The sequence below is a fragment of the Triturus cristatus genome, chromosome 8 (genome assembly GCF_964204655.1).
Source record: "Triturus cristatus chromosome 8, aTriCri1.1, whole genome shotgun sequence".
Classification (NCBI taxonomy): domain Eukaryota; kingdom Metazoa; phylum Chordata; class Amphibia; order Caudata; family Salamandridae; genus Triturus; species Triturus cristatus.
Genome location: NC_140591.1, coordinates 412,479,703 through 412,496,725, shown reverse-complemented (window position 1 = coordinate 412,496,725; position 17,023 = coordinate 412,479,703). Strand labels below are relative to the sequence as shown.

At 45.6% G+C, this 17,023-nt stretch overlaps 1 protein-coding gene across 1 annotated transcript in view; it reads right to left on the bottom strand.

The window, feature by feature from the left end:
• Positions 1–17,023, bottom strand: part of DGKH (diacylglycerol kinase eta) — a 725,438-nt gene that overhangs the window by 673,848 nt on the left and 34,567 nt on the right. The gene's annotated exons all lie outside the window — the stretch shown is intronic.

Genomic DNA, 17,023 nt, shown 5'->3' with positions numbered 1-17,023 from the left:
TTAAGTTCCTATCTCATTATGTTCTACAGAGTGTTGCAGTATCAGTGAACGGCTTTGTGTGCTATTGGACTGACTCTAGCTCTGAGCTGGACTACATGGACTTCTGTTTTGGGTTGTTAGTTGTTGTAGTAACTTTAGAAGTGCAGTTTGCAAATAACAATCGACTTACTCTTTTGTGTGTAGGTGCATGTTCCTCCTTAAACCCCTCCCTATCTCTGCAGTAACTCCTCATTACTCCTCCCTTAAACCTTCCCATTTAGTAATAAGTATGCCCCCTTTTCCAGCATGTCCCCATGCTCCCATCCACATTTACTACTAAGGCGCCGATTACGATTTCGGTCGAAAACTCTTCCGACCGAATCAGTTTCATAATCGTTTCTAACAGAATTGGGTTCTGCGAGTTCGACCGACCGATTACAATTCTTCCGAATATCGTTCGGTCGGACTTGCATTGACTTCAATGGGAGCATGTGTTCTGAACAAGAACACAGGCTCCCAATAAAAAAGGGGAGGTTGGGGAAAACCTTGCACCCTGTGGCAGGCACCTCATAGTGCCTGCCACACTGTGCATGATTGGAAAGATGGGTCTTTTGGGTACCCCCATAGGCCCCAACCGAAGGCTAAGGGCCCCCAAAGTCAGATTCGGACAGCTGTTTCATGTCAGTCAGACCGATGCGGAACGGCTGTCAGAATAGGAACCGTGTCCAAAGAGCTATACGATTCGGCTCCTAACGACTCGGGCTATCCGAATGCTGCTCGCAACCGAATCGGACAGCCCAAACACTTTCCTTGCATGGTAATTGGTCTTTTGGAACTGTATCTGATTTTGTCGAAAACATAGGTTCCGAATCGGATTCAGATAATCTGAATCCTGTTCGGAGTCTTTCCAAAAGACTTCGTAATCGGCCCCTAAGTAGTAAATTTACATGTGTGAGGATCTCCCCATAGAAAAGGTAGGAGAGGTGGAGATGGTGAATTTCATTTTGTATTAAATAAGTAGTAATATTTTATGTAATGCAAATTGTAATTGTTCGCCCACAATCCCTGAAAAACACCCTGAATAGGTTGTGAGTTTTCAATGCAATACTCCTATGAAATTAACTGTGATTGTTTAAAATTAGGATGCGTGCAACTGCATTATTTATGTTTAGTGCACTGTTATAGCCTTCCTCTCAGGAAGCTCCAAAAATCCTACTAATTGTAATCTTCACCCTAACACTTCAACCTAACCTTAAACTGGGCCCTACCCCTTACCCTAACCATAACATTATTAACCCTATCCACTTACCTTTTTTAAACGTCTCTCCTTCTGGTTAGTTTTCTAAGTGATTTCCAAACCATTTGGTTAGAAGTACATTTCATTCTAAATAAATCAATAAAATAATTCACTGATTATCATCTCTGACCTCAACTCAGATGCATGTAACTTCCTGGGTGTGCTCTCCTCTTGAATAACTTCTAAAAAAAAGTTTACAATGTGAGAGGAGGGGGCGAAGCCTTGGATGCAGTGGCGGCTGGTGACATTTGAAAGTGGTGAGGCGGAAAATTTGTGTGGGAGTGCACCACAGCGAGCGAGCCTGTACAAAGTAAGAGGGGTTCGGGGGGATCTCCCCCGAGGTAATTTTTACAAAAAGAGTGGGCAAACTGGGACATCTTAAGGATTTTGGGTGCCCTGGGCCAAACATATTTAGAGGGCCACTGTTAGAACCAGCTTTGAATATATGGTCCAGTTTCAGCTGTTTCATGCCCTCTTTGACCAGGTCACTGACAGTGCACAGCCATTCCTCCAAAATTCTAAATGTCTTTACATCTATAATAATAATCATGGATAGTGATGACATGTGTTTTCAAGATTGCAATGGCTTTAGTATGTCCTGCGCTCTATTACAGGCGCATCTCATCCTCCACTGATAAGGTACTTCGAACACTTCCCATAGGCTTTGGACCCCATTCAAAGAGGGTTACACTGCCCCCAATAGGCATAACGTTCAGATCTCTCCCTGCTAGCTGGGTTCACACTATAAAATACCTAATCCAAAACACATAACGACAAAAGTCCTATCTTGCAAGAGAGCTCAGCAACTGAAGTCAGGATTGACTCAGCATTCCATCTTTCCGAAACCCATGCATCATGAAATTTCGCTGAAGGTAAGTCAAAACACAAGATATACAATAACAAACATCCTCGCTAGCAGAAAGGCTCAGTGACTCCGAATCCCGATGTGGCCAACTCGCCTTTAATTTTTCCGGGGTCGATATGTTTCAGAACCATTGAATTTGTGACACTAACACCTGTTATTTGCAGTGTTTAAAACCAACTATTACGCTATTAAATGCTATGAATATGCAGGTATTGTTATTGCAAACACAGCCTACTGCCTGGGAACGGCTGCCCAGCTCACCCAAGGCCTGCAGGACCTGCCCCTGGAAGGGGGATATTTAGAGCTGTTTGGTGCCTTCTGACCCCGGAGTGGTGTAAATCTTCTGCACTGTGTTGTGCACACAATGGGCCCCACGCTCTGATTAATTACCCCTTCCTCTTCATGAAGAAGCTGGGAAAACAGGGTCTCACATCGTCACACAGGCTGCTAATGATATATGGGGCCCCACCCAATGAACCAGGGCATCCGAGGCACAGCCCCCTAATACTTTGCTGTATGGAGATGAATTGTATCTTTTTTTTTTTTATGACTCTGCATCCAGTGTGGAAAGAGTGTTCCGGAAAGATCTCTGCTTTACATGTGTAACTGTTTATGCAGGAAATAGCATATGTTGTGTGCACAGAAAAATGTATATTTTTTCTTATCCTGTGCATTTCTGATTCCAGCACACTCATTTTGGGATCACATGCACAAGATATACATTTATGTTAACTCAGGAAGAGTGTTTTTTCGCACCTGTTACTGTCGTAAATACAGTACCACACTACAAAAAAAACCCTCACAATTCCGTGAAACATGCATGGTTCTACAATCTGGATAACTCGATTTACCACCATTACAACTAAACTCAGAATGAGGGCAATAGTATGGTATCTACGAGCTCAAAAGAACACTACACCAAAAACACCCTCTGAATATTTCCTCCACCAACACTACTGAAGATAGTCCTGGAACAGAAAACAGACTTTATTCAGGTGTGGAATCTTCAAGAACAGGCACGAAGGCTCCCTAACTAGAGAGTGCTGCAAGAACATTCTAATGGCAATAGCGTTGCGTTTCCCGTGCTTATTGTGTGTTTAGCAAATCCACAGATTCCTTCCACGTGTTACATATCAAAGGAAATTCACTGTTTCTTATGGTAGACATTACACTCTTTTTGAATATAAGTATATGGAAATATATTATTACGTTTGTGGTGTGCCCTAATGCGGTAAATTATATCCACGATTTAACCATTTTAAGGAAAAATAATAGATAAGTAGGCGGTTTGTTCCTCTTTTCCCCCTACCCGCTCTCTGCTGCTCTTTATAGGGGTGCCACTACCTGGCCTTTGTTGTGTCCCCTCCACAGTTCCCGGGCCTCTGGCGCCTTTAACTCCGCTGGCCCCACTAGCCCTCTGCGGGTGCTGGCCTCTGCTATTTCAGGCAGCGCAGGGGAATGTCAGCTGGAGCTTCAGTTCACGGAGGGGAGAAGGGGACTTTGGGCCAAGGAGGACGTTGCACCCTTCTCCAATAGCTAATTAGTCGTGGCGACATTACAGGTGGGTGGGGGAAGCGGGAGGGGTTTAATTATAATAAAATAAAACTTACGATCCACAGGTCCTGCGTTTTCCTTCTGACGCAGCTCTCCTCGGTAAGCAGAAAAAGCAGCCACCCACAGGCAGCCTCCCTTCCCTCACCAATCACAATGCTGCAATGGCTCATTGTGATTGGTGCGGCCGGCGCCCTACCGGGCGCCTGAAGGAAAGCCATTTTCTCTATGTAGGCAGCCTACGTAGAGAAAAGGGAGAGTGAAGGGATACTACACATGACTGCTTTGGTCGGCCCCAGAGGGCCGACCTAACAGTCTGGGCCTACAACAGTGGGCTAGCCACGCCTCCCCTGATTTTAGCAGACCCGCCTACCCTCCCGCCCACAACCAGGCACTTCTGCTTTCTCGCAGTGCGAGAAGCAGAAACATAAAATGGTAGTTGTACCATTTTATGTTTCTGCTTCTCGCACTGTGAGAAAGCAGTGAGGCAACGCCCCCACGCCCCAATGGCCGGCCGCCACTGCTTGGTGGGGACGTGTTTTATTGCCAAGAACAGACTGTGGCACAACTACCTGACCCAATCCCGCTCCTGGAGAAAAAAATTGATAAATAATTCTAAGGCTGCCACCATGTCCTGGGAGGGTTCACACCCTACAGAGGACATCAGCTGAGCAGGGCCTGTTAATGTGAGCTGGAAGCCCACTCTGTAAAGAAGTTTTCAGCTCATCTTTTGTGCTACCATGTGATCTCAGTTCTGCACCGGGAGACCGTGTGAGTTAGCACATCTGATGTTGTTTAATTATCTTTTTTTGAAATGAGGGCAGGTATTTAAATATCAGATTTGGTTCAGATTCCTTGGCAAAGATTATACTTGTGTTGTGCAGTGCTGGTGAAGGAGGCGGCAGTGTTCAACTTCTAGAGAGACTTGCTCCAACTCCCCCATGTGATGTGACGAGCTGAACATATTCTGAGGAGTTAAAGGTGCATGCTGGAAGTCACATTAAGTATGCTAAAAGCTAACGTGCTTTACATTGTCATCACACACGTTTTAAAAACCTATGGCCCAGATTTTCTATCAAAGCCCATTTGCACTGCAACATTGCTCTTCCATTTGAATGGCCCTTGTTTTGCCCTGCCCTTGTGTACATATTAACTTTTACTGCTGGGGATCCGTGAAAAACAATGTGATATGGATACATTGCTAGGGCATGTCCTTTGTGTTGTGCTACATTTGACCTACAGAAAGTCTTGCACACATTAGGTCTGTGTCTGCCCACTTAAACTCTGAATGAATGAATGAATGAATGAAAGAAATCTTATAATGCACGACTAAGCCCAAAGGCATCAAGGCGCCTAACCAAGAAAAATCAAACTCTGCCAACTTGTTCTCTTTTTTCCTGGTTGTGGCACCTGCTGCATCCTCTTTTGTAGGATACACAGGCTTGTAATGTACATATCTTAGAGGGGCTGAGGAACTCCCTCTGGGACCCAGATACATACACAGGCAGTAGGTGGTGCTCACTGTGGGGTCTCAAGCACTTGGAGGAGGATCCTAGGTGCATATACAGGCAGTGGGTGGGGCTCACTGTGGGGTCTCAAGCACTTGGAGGAGAATCCTAGGTGCATATACAGCCAGTGGGTGGGGCTCACTGTGAGATCTCAAGCACTTAAAGGGGGGCCCAAGGTACACAAACAGGCAGTAACTTGAGTTCACTATAGGGTCTCAAGCTCTAGGAGTTGTGCCTTAGGTACATACACAGGACGTAAATAGGGGTTGCTTTGTGCTCTCAAGAACATGGAGGCGATGGCAATGCCTGCCCTACCTCTTCGCTCTCTCCTGTCGTCGGCAGAGGTTTTTCTAAATATGACCTACATATTGATCACGGAATAACACAGTTCTAAGATTGTACATTTGCTCTTAGAATGTAATAAAGTTGTCCGCTATCATCTATGTTCCCTTCAAGTCATATTTAATATACCTGCTCCCACACCAAAATAAATATGTATCACATTTGTTATGCAACATTAGTCCATAAGATGTTATTCTTATACAAAGACAGGAGAGTTTGATGTAGTTTTTATCTCTCCACTGAATCCTCCATTAGAGAGGCAAATGGAATGCATTTTTTGTGCAATTTTTGTATTTCCTGCTAAGAGTATCCATCTGACGTTGATTCATCACAGAAAAAAGCAAATAAATTATGTTGTATTTTCAACATGTCCTTCTCTGATCCCTGTGATGAGTCAGTATGCAAAGCTGGCCTCTGTGGAAGGCATAGGGGCTTATTACGAGTCTGGCAGTCCACAGACCTCCAGACTCATGGGGGTGCGGCAGTGGCCTTCTTCCAACCGCCCTATTAGGATAAGGGCAGTTGTGCCGCCATGCGACCACCACAACCGCCAGAGATCCCTGGAGGTGGGGCGGCGGTCTTGAGGCCGCAAAATACTTGGCGAGGCTGCTGTGGATCCGCTAAGCATATTACAAGTTTCCTCACCGCCACACTTTTCATGGTGGTGCAACCACCATGACAAGTATGGCGTGAGGAAACAAAGGTGGCCCTATAGCGCCCCTTGGTGCCTCACGCCATGTGGATGCATGCAGGGGCGCACAACATGTGCCCCCCTGTGTGCATGCGTATCAGTACCTGCACGGCATACACTTCAGCAGTCCATGACATGCTTTTATTGCCCTTGGCGTCCCCATTGTGGTGCCTATTTTATATATAACACATCAAGGTATTGGGAAATCCCAATGACTTAAGGGGTAAGAGAGGCAGGATTGTGTAGAGTATATCCTCCCATACAAACTATATGCACAAAAAATACTCTAACAGATCTGAGAAGAGATCTAACAAGATAAAAGGAAAGGGGGAGAAATGAAAACTCCTGGAATAAGGTTGTGCCTAATACAACCGTGGTCGTGGGGAAAATAAGTATTTCTTTAAGTTACCCTCACACACCCTAGTGGTGTCATGCTTCATCATCGGGTCACCCAGACCCCACGTGATATGATTAATTAGGCGGCAATTCTACCGCTGATATTTTTATATGTTGTTTGTCTCTATATTTCCTTTTCAGATGGAGCCTGGCAGTTGACATACATCCACTCTTAATCATATCACGTGGAGCAGCTACTCTGCCCTCACCATACTGACAGGATAGGGACACCCCATCACGAGTAATTTCACTCACATAGGGGAGTTACTTTTTTGCCCTGAAGAAAGTCCTGGACCATTTCTTGGCCCCTTTTTGGAGTGAAACATGTCGGCACTAGGGTCCTAGGACCATAACACTCCTATAAGACCCATTTTATTTATTTTAATTACCCAGACAGACCCAAGAATAAAGGGATACTGGGGATCTGCCTGCGGTATTTTATCTAGTTAACTCCCTCTGCCGTAAACATATTAAAAGCACTCCCAACACTGTGGTCGAGCCCACCCGGACTTCTAGGGGTCTGGGTGACCCGATGATGAAGCATGACACCACTAGGGTGTGTGAGGGTAACTTAAAGAAATACTTATTTTCCCCACGACCACGGTTGTATTAGGCACAACCTTATTCCAGGAGTTTTAATTTCTCCCCCTTTCCTTTTATCTTGTTAGATCTCTTCTCAGATCTGTTAGAGTATGTTTTGTGCATATAGTGCCTATTTTATAGGCACCGCCCTGGGAACGCCAAAGAACCGCCCTCCAGACAGGAGAAAACTGCTGATCTGGTGGGCGGGGTCCTCAGGTGTTTGGCGGTGCGGGAGCAAAACTCATAATAAGGCCCTTAGGCGGAAATAGGCATTTGTGCAATGCGCACATGCCAAAATATGAACAAAAGCATTTGTGGGTGTGTATCAGGTTGTAGTAATTCACAGATGTGCAGTAGATGACCTTTCCAACTCTGGATGGACTGCCAAATTGGCGTGCATCCTTCATTTATATACATTATATCTCAGAACAGAAGGGTTCTGTTATACACAGCTTTCAAAATGTAATCCTCTTTTTTACAGCCCAAACAACATTTTAGTATTTCAAGCTCCAATAATTGTTGGAATAATCGCTTCTGAGTCGAACTTTACCAATAGATACTACAGCTTACCCAAACAGGAGAGAATAGGTCTAAATGTGAAAATCGGGCGTGTACCGTACCCAGTTTTGACATCTGATTTGTTAAACAAGTTTCATTGTATTTGTTAAAAACACATCTTGGAAAGGTTGAACATGTATTCATCATCATCATCATCATAGTCTTTATTTTGGTCAATTTAGACCATAAAAGAATGCAACAATTATACAATTATACAATACACAATAAGAAAGTTGCACTTGAAAGTTAAAAACAATCAAAATACAATTAAGTTAAAAGCGTCAAAGATATTCATAAAACCATACTAGTCTTGATACAACGATTGCGAATACGCCACATTGCTGTTAGGAATTTTGCGACTGCAAATACAATATAGGCAGATAAATCTGTCTTTAAAATTCTATAAGCTGGAAGGTAATGCCTAAAACCAAGATTTTTAAGGAGAGGGACAAGCCAATAGTTCCTAGCCCTTTGATAGACTGGACAGAAAAATATAATGTGCAGATCATTCTCTCGCAGATGTGCACATGCTGGGCAGTGCGCCGGAAGCTGAGGTTTGGTCCAGCGAGTGGTATATTCCCTGAGGGGAAGAGTACCGTATCGCCACTGCATGTATAGCTTCCTAGTATTTGGAGGACCTACATCATCAAAGACGAGCTCTAGGTGATATAAATCTTGAATCCAAGGAAGTAGTTGGATAAGGACCCCTCAGGTGTGCTCTCAATTGAGACACGTAGCTTGTGCTCATAATAAACATTTGCAATAGATTTGCGTGAGATCTTGCAACATGCGTTTCCCGGATTAACCCACAATTCTGGTCTTCCTAGCATTTCAAATGTTTGCTTAATGTAGTTTAACTACGGGATTTGTACCGCTTTGGGTAGGCGCAAGATCTCTGTGAGCTCAGCTCTATAATTGGCTAATTCGGGCGTGCTCCAGATTTTGCGCCAAAAAGTAAGGGGTTTAAGTCCCAACTCCTCCGAAATAGGTCTTAGGCCCAGGTCTAGTCTCAATGGGAGGAGTGGGGTGCTAGGCGGTAATGCTGCCAGTTGCCTTATAAAGTTGTTCTCCGAAATTTGCAATTTCTGAGCAGCTATATGCCCCCAAATCTCTGCCCCATAGGTCGCGGCCCCTCTAGCCTGTATTTTATAGATTTGGAGGGGGGGACCAAATGGCTTGTAGGTCGACCTACTTAACATCCTGCATATGGCACCCGTTAACTTGACCAGTTTCAGGTTTGCCTTGGTTCGGTGGGAATCCCATGTCATGGTTTGATTAATTGTTAGCCCCAAATAGTCAAACGTAGTGACCCTCTCTAAACTAACGGACCCAATCATGGGATTTGGGCGAGTTGAGGAGGGCGGGTTGAGGATCATATACTTGGTTTTGGAAGCGTTGATTTCCAATCCACGCTTCTCACAGAAGTTCGAAAACCCATCCAACACCCTTTGTATGCCCATAGGGGATTTAGAAAGCAGCAGGGTGTCGTCTGCAAACATAATAGCAGGCCCCCATGCTGCCGTTTAGCTTGGGGGCATCAGTGTTGCTCAACCCGATAAGATGGTTTATAACCCCATTGACAAAGAGGCAGAACAGGGTCGGTGCAAGCACACAACCCTGCCTGACCCCCGCGTCGACGGGGAAGCTATCTGAAAGAACTCTCCTTCTGCCGCACCTAACCTTAGCAAAATTCTCCTGATGTAATCTCCTCAGGATTAATAGGATGTCAGCAGGAACCCCTAACTCCATTAAAACAGTCCATAGTTTGTCCCTTGACACTAGATCAAAGGCCGCACGCAAGTCCACAAAGACTGTGTACAGGGTGCCGCCCTCAATCAGCGCAGTCTTCCAGTATAAAAGGTTCAATCAAAAAATCTGATCTGTAGTCGAAACACCCTCTCTGAACCCTGCTTGGTAAGGGCTCATAATGGCACATTCCTCTATCCAGTTTTGGAGGCGGTTTAGTATCAGTCTTCCGAAAATCTTTTGAGGAACATCGATAAGACTGATGGGTCTGTAGTTGGCTGGGAGCAGGGGCGATGCCTTTTTAAATATTGGGACAATCTCTGCGCCCAGCCAAGTACCCGGCACCTCCATACCCCCCAAAACGGAATTAAACAATGTCAGTAGGTAAGGTGCCCAAACGTCCGGTTCGTGTTTAAATAGATCACCCGGCAGGCCATCTAAACCGGGTGCCTTGCCTGATGCGAGTCGTCCAATAGCCTCTCGGACCTCCAATAATGTGAATGGAACCCCTTTCGGGGAGTCATTGACCAGCTGAATAGTATTAATCTTTGCTCTATCAGTTACACTATATAGAGACTGGAAATGGTCTTGCCATGCCTTAGCTGAAATATTGGGCTCTATTGCAGAGGCCAATTCCTCAGACCCGGTGTTCACATAGCGCCCAAATTTACAAGAATCTCCACATGCCAGGGAGACAGTAAGTTGTAACCATTTTTCATGCTCCCATTCGCTTTTTGCATGACCAATCAGGCGCTTGTATGCTGTTCTCCTGGCCCTAATCTCCTCGTTCCCCTTCCCATCCTTTATTGAAGCCGGGAGATCAGATTTTGCCTTACGGCATGTGGTGTTGTACCAAAGAGGACAAGCAGTACGTCCTTTAGCCCTTTTTGGGGTGGAGAAAAGGATTTCGGACGCCGCTTTAATGAGGTCCTCATGCAACAGCCCCCACAATATATATGTGTCCTGGGTACTGGCTAACTCCGTTAGTGCGTAGGCCTTTTCGAGTGGGGGGATAACCCAGGCATACAGCCTGGCTATCTTCTCTGGATTAGAGGCTAGTTTCTCCCACTTCACTCTTCTTCTATTATTCGTAAGGCCATAATCCAACTCTGGTGTCACCATCTGTTCCCTCCTAGCCTCAAGAGAAGACCAGGGTGGTCCCATTCCAGTTCCAGTGCATTGTGGTCACTATCGACCCTTGGGATCACCCGAAAGTCTCTGATAAGTGACCACAACGCCAATGGGACTAGGATGTAATCAAGTCTTGATTCCCTACCCACTCTATTATATGTGTGTTTTGGAGGGATGTCGGATTTTATCCGTCCATTACATGCCCGAAGGCCATATTTCAGGGTTAAGGATGTAATTTGTACAGCCAGGGGCGTCCAAGCTCTTGGGCCCTGTGCTTCCAGTAGAGGTACAGACCACATCGCGTCCTCATCTTGAGCTAGACCGTCCAGTAAACCAGAGAGCGGCTCAAAATGGCATTTTAAGTCACCACCTATTAGAAGAGGAGTACCCTCCGGGATTTCTCTTCGGACGTCCACAAGCTCCTCTATAGTACGCGACTCTTGCGCGATGTTTACTGGTCTTGAATAGACATTTACCAGCAAAAGACTATGTGAATTTGGCCATTCCAACAAAACAACAAGTATATCCTCCTTGCTTAGTGGGAGAACAGCGGCACTACATCCCAAATCACTAGCCACCCAAATTGCAAGTCCTCCCGAGGGTCGCCCCCTACCCCCCATTTTGCGTTTATGGAAAATGCAGCAAAACCAGTATGATTTACTTCTTCTCTCGCCAAAGTTTTTTGGAGCAGGCATATGTCTTTGCCTTCAATAAAGGAACTCCATTCCGGGCAGTTCAATTTATTGCCCAGGCCCGCCACATTCCAAGATACTATCTTCAAAGAATGGCTGGTGGTGCTCTCAGTAGGTAAATTTGGGAGCGTTTCCATGTTAAAATACGTCCCCAGTGGTACATTGATGTCTGTACTGCCATCGCTGGCCATTGTCGCCTCCCATGCAATATATGGAGAGCAGGCAGACCTTATAGCTGCCTCTCCATTAATGTAATTCTCCTCTGGGTTGTCCTTCTCCCTAGAAATGGCTGGGCGTATTTTGGTGGCAAGAACACCCATATGACCTCGGGGATCCCCACTACCCGTCTCACTCAGTCAATCTACCATATCTAGGTTGCTGTACCTATTATGAGTAGAAAAGTGATCGTAGTACTGTAATCTGGGAGGGCGGGGGCTCCCTCTTTCTCTGGCACCCCGTCTCCCTCCTCTTCTGTGTACAAGTTCCCAACCCTCCTCTTCCTGCTCGTGTCTTGTGGGTGGATGGAAAAATGATAAAGGTAACGCTTGAATAGAAGCCCCCTTGTCACGATATGGCCAGCTACATATATGTGAGACAGTCATGGGGTCCCTGAAGTTAACCAGGACACAGTCTCCGTGGATAGGTTTCCTGGTACCACCCAGCCACGGGACTCTTCTCACCATGAGATCCTCACTCAGTATTCCTTCAGGGAGGGGCCTATTAGTAGAGAACCAATTGATTACCTTATTTTTTAGGGCTTCAACCGATTCCCGGGAGGATGGTTTTAATTCGGGAACACCTGATAAAATGACAGTGTACGGACTAGCCTCCGGAGGCAGGTTGACTAACCTATGTTTATTGCCATTGCCCAATTCCCCATCTGCAGGCGCAGCTGACTTCTCCTGTGGGCTTGCATTTGGTGGGCAAGTTGTAGCTGTTGGATTAGCCTTGCCACTGTTGCTAGGCCCTCCCCCCATACATTGGCTGTCTTTTTTGGCGGCATCTTCTAAATGTACGATTTCTTTTCCGATGTTCACTAGACAAATTTCTATCTTTGCTAAACGCGCTTCCACGGGATTAAGCATTATCCTCATGAGAGCGCGAATGTTAGAGAGAGTAATGTCCTCCTCCCCAAAACAGCAATTGTACCAAGGGTGGTCTGCCCCGGTGTATGGGAGGGTGGTACCCTTACTTGCGGTGGCAAATTTGGCCCCTTGCTAGCTGTGCCATTTTTCTTAGCCTCGCACAAGGGGGTATTCTTAGCGATTTTAGACTTTCTCCCTCCATTGTTTTGTTCCCTTCTTTTCCTTTTTGGGATAGCTCCCTCCCTCTCCCCCTGCTTTGTCTGCATAGAGCGATGAGCCCTGGGAGTAATTCCATCCGTATTGGACAGGGTCACATTGGGTGCAGGTGTGGGTGGGGGGGCTTGGGTAGTGGTAGAGGTAATATACTAAACTCTACTGGGGCAGAAGAATCACAATCAGTATTAGGAGTGAAGGAACCACTCGGATCAACTGCGCCAGACGTACCATTTATCCCCCTAGCCCCAACATCTGATGATATACATTCTAATCTTTGTTCAGGGGCGGTTGCGTGTGCAAGGGGTCCCAAAGAGGATCTCCTTACCCACTCGATTTCTTGCGAGATGCGTCTTTCTAAGATAGAAATTTCGTCAATAAGGAGAGAGCCTGCTTTAGCGAAATAAGTGTCCAAAGTTCCTTTTGGCATCCCAGCAGCCAATGTGGACTTACTCCTCGTCTCTCTAGCGGCCATGGTCCAAAACGGGGTACGGGAAATATCTAGAGGAGGAGGTGAGGACTGGGATGGGGGGCCCAATCCCTATCTCGTCCATTCTCGAACGGCCTCAAACGGCCCGCTCTTTGCCTGGTCTTCGCCCCGAGCTATGTCCCGCGCGCGTTCCGCTAGCGCGTATGGGCGTGTCGTCTTTTGAATGCTGACGGCAGCAGGAGGAGGAGTATGCGGGAAGAGGCCCCAGCTGCAGCGGTGATGGTCGCGCTATGCAGGCTGGTCCTCGCAGTCCCACCGCCAGGTATGTCCCTCCGATAAGGCTCCCCAGGTCCGGCAGTGTCAGCGGTCACAGTAGGCAAGATTGCAGCGAGCGGCTCCCGCGAAGGGGCCGCGAGTCTTTAAATGCGCTGATGGGCTGATGGGAGGAGTATGCGGGAAGAGGCCCCAGCTGCAGCGGTGATGGTCGCGCTATGCAGGCTGGTCCTCGCAGTCCCACCGCCAGGTATGTCCCTCCATAAGGCTCCCCAGGTCCGGCAGTGTCAGCGGTCACAGTAGGCAAGATTGCAGCGAGCGGCCCCCGCGAAGCGGGGGCCGCGAGTCTTTAAATGCGCTGATGGGCTGATGGGAGGAGTGTGCGGGAAGAGGCCCCAGCTGCAGCGGTGATGGTCGCGCTATGCAGGCTGGTCCTCGCAGTCCCACCGCCAGGTATGTCCCTCCGATAAGGCTCCCCAGGTCCGGCAGTGTCAGCGGTCACAGTAGGCAAGATTGCAGCGAGCGGCACATGTATTTCCCTTGAGGAATTTATGTAAAAACGATGCTAAGGATGAAACAATATACGTTTTTATATGAAATAGAAACTGTTGTTGCTTTTTATGTCTGGCTTGACAGCACAAATGTCTGCAAGACGAATTATTATTGGTACCAATTCTGCAAAATATACATAGAATGGTCTTTGGCTCCACCCAGAGAAATAATACGTTCTTCCCTCATGCTATTGGCTATTTGGTATATCACTCCACCTTCTAGGAAGTGCTTCCATTGGAATGCATGAAGGACTACTTTACATCTAAAAAGTACACTCAATCACAACACTGTTTGTCACATCAATTCTTTATCTCCCATATTATTTTCATACAGAAAGAAAACAATTTTCACTATTCTTCCATCAGTGGCAAAGTCAATAGGGCAACCTACTACGTGATAAAAAGCATTCATGATTATAAAACATGTGAGCAGCTTTTGTGAATGGCCTTGTTAAAGTGCCTTGACACATTGAAGCCAAACGCTTTGTCTTTGTCAATGCTCGTTTAACTGTACTATCTAAACGACGTGAATGTCTTTAATCATGTGTCGTGGAGATCCCAAAGGTATGTTTATATTGCTATAACTTGTTAGTTTTATAAACCAAATAAACCTGTAGTTAAAGTAAAAGATGTTCCCCAGAAAGTGCCTGAAGTTCCCCCCCCCCCCCCCCCCCCCCCCCCCCCCACTCCTTGTTTTTACTACGTGTACTTCATGGAGGAAGAACGTTAACTCAGGGGTAAGTGAACGAAAGTACAAGGCATGGTATGTTCAGAAATACATTTTAATTATAGGATGTCGTCCAAGCGATGAAACAGAGTAAGACAGTTGTACGTATATCGTGCGGCAAACAAAACCTACTAAAGTACATGGCAAATTAAACTTACTGAAGTGCACTATATACTAAAGATGTGTGGGGGGACACCCACCCAATCTTAAAATACCATGCACGTTCTTGCAAAATTGCTACATCTGCAAGAACAAACAGATTCTTACATTTTTGGCGTTTGCTATAAGAGTTTGGTTAGGGGCCAATTTCTAGGATTATGAAACTCGTCGATAAATGGTTTGTGCATGCAATCTGTCTCTTGGAGACAAAAAGCACCGAAGTGTTGCTCTGTACGCTTTTAGAGCTGGAAAAGAATGTATTTCTTATTTTCCAGTCAATATTTGGTTTGCCCTGAAGACATTTCTTTTTCCCCTCCCACTTTGATCCTGAAATTAGGTACACAGATATGTTCCCGGCTTCCCTTGCATCACTCTAAAACTTGGCGCCCTGATTCCTTAAAACGTCCAGGATTAAAGTCATGCGTTGTCCCTCTGCTTGTAGACAAGTTCTAATATTCTGGGAACTCAGAAAGCATTCAAGGAATATTCCTCGGTATCTATGGAAGTCACAGATATCCTCCAGCACTTTAATACATTAATATTTCTGTATATCTAAAAGTCAATTTTGTTTTAAAAACCTAGAGGCCAATTTAGAGACCGGCAAACAGAGGATAGTCCATCAGGGAGGTGGAGAACATTACCTCCACCACCCTGGTGGATTACCGTCTGCCAAACTTAGAGATGGCCGCCAGCCCAGTGGTCATCTCAGTATGTTGCAAGGAGCAACCATCACAACAGTTCCCTTCAGGGTACAAAGAGTTATAGACAGATGCCTTCGGTGTTGATGTGATGAACACATTTTATTGTTTTTTAAGGAAACAACAAGTCACATAATCAGTCCATAAAACACAACTACCTATGCCTTCGGTTTTGACGGCCATCAACCAAACTTTTAAAATGTTTTCCTATCATTGAGAGACAGAAAAAAAGGACATCACACCATCCACCCTAAATACAGGGGTAATTTATTTTCTCTGACAGCCCCTTTTCCGTGGGTCTTGGGAGGAAGCTTTCTATTGACGGAGCCTGCGGGGGCTCTGTCAAAAGAAAGCATGCAATCCGCACATCTCTAAATGAGGCGGGAGGAGCGAGAGCTTGGCTGATAGGGTACTCTGTGACCTTTGCGATGGAGCACCTCGTTCACCGGACTCTAAATCAGACCTTTAGTTTCTCTGTTTTTCTCTACTTTCAAACTATCTTTTCCAGATTAGGTAATCCCTTCCCATAAACACCCAAAAATTATGGGGATTCACCATTCACAAAGTGAAAAGGCATTTACTCCTGCAATTTCCAGGAGTACATTTTCCAGCATTTTTAGGGTGAGAAACTATCAGCACATGTTTAATGGCTGTCCACACCTGGTAGATATGTTAAGCTACTAGTGTTTGTAAAGCTTATAATGACCGGCGAGAGTGCACTGGCACTGAGGAAGTGTGTGTGCCTAACCCTGCCTATCATCGCTTATTTAATTGAAGATCCAGATCTTCAGCTTCTTGCGGAATTCAAGAAGAGGGGAGGAAGCTCTGATGTGGAGTGGAAAGCTGTTCCATGCTTTAGGAGTGACGTAAAAGAACGCCCGTTAACTTTGCTGAAATGGAAATTTCATCTTACTTGTGAGCAAATCCTATCTTGATACTAGTAACGGGATATTTGTCTCACCAATCCCACTTTTTTCATAGTTAAGTTATACTTAAGTGAGCACAAATATGTGTGAATTAGCCCCATAAGTAGTGCATTCAGTACGAAAAATTCAATTTAGAGCACTGTCTGTGTGTTCCAAACTCACTTATACTTTTGCTCTTGGATTTACTTCTTCAGAAATCTTAACTAAGAGATGTGTTTAGGGTGTTCCTTTCCAAGCTGCAGTGTCTGACCCCAAAGTATGCTATATCATATTTCATACAAGCTATAGCTGCACCTATATGCATGGGGACCAGTGTCACAGAGGTTTTGGTATCCACTGGTGGTCACAGCCACAACCACATAATCAAAGGGTTTTGGTACTTTCTCTATACTTCTGGGTTTCCTCTGCAATGAATCACAGCCAGAGTAGACTGGAAGCTAAAAACAACCCTAGTGAGTCCCACCCTATCTAGGGATGTTTAGCGGTCATAGTGAGAGGTGGTTCAGCTCCACCTGCTCCATCCCAAAAATGAGCTCATTTTTCAGAACCATTTTCAAAATCTATTAGCTGAAAAGCTATAGGTGTTATTCACTTTTGAAGAGAGACTCTGAAAGTATTCAATA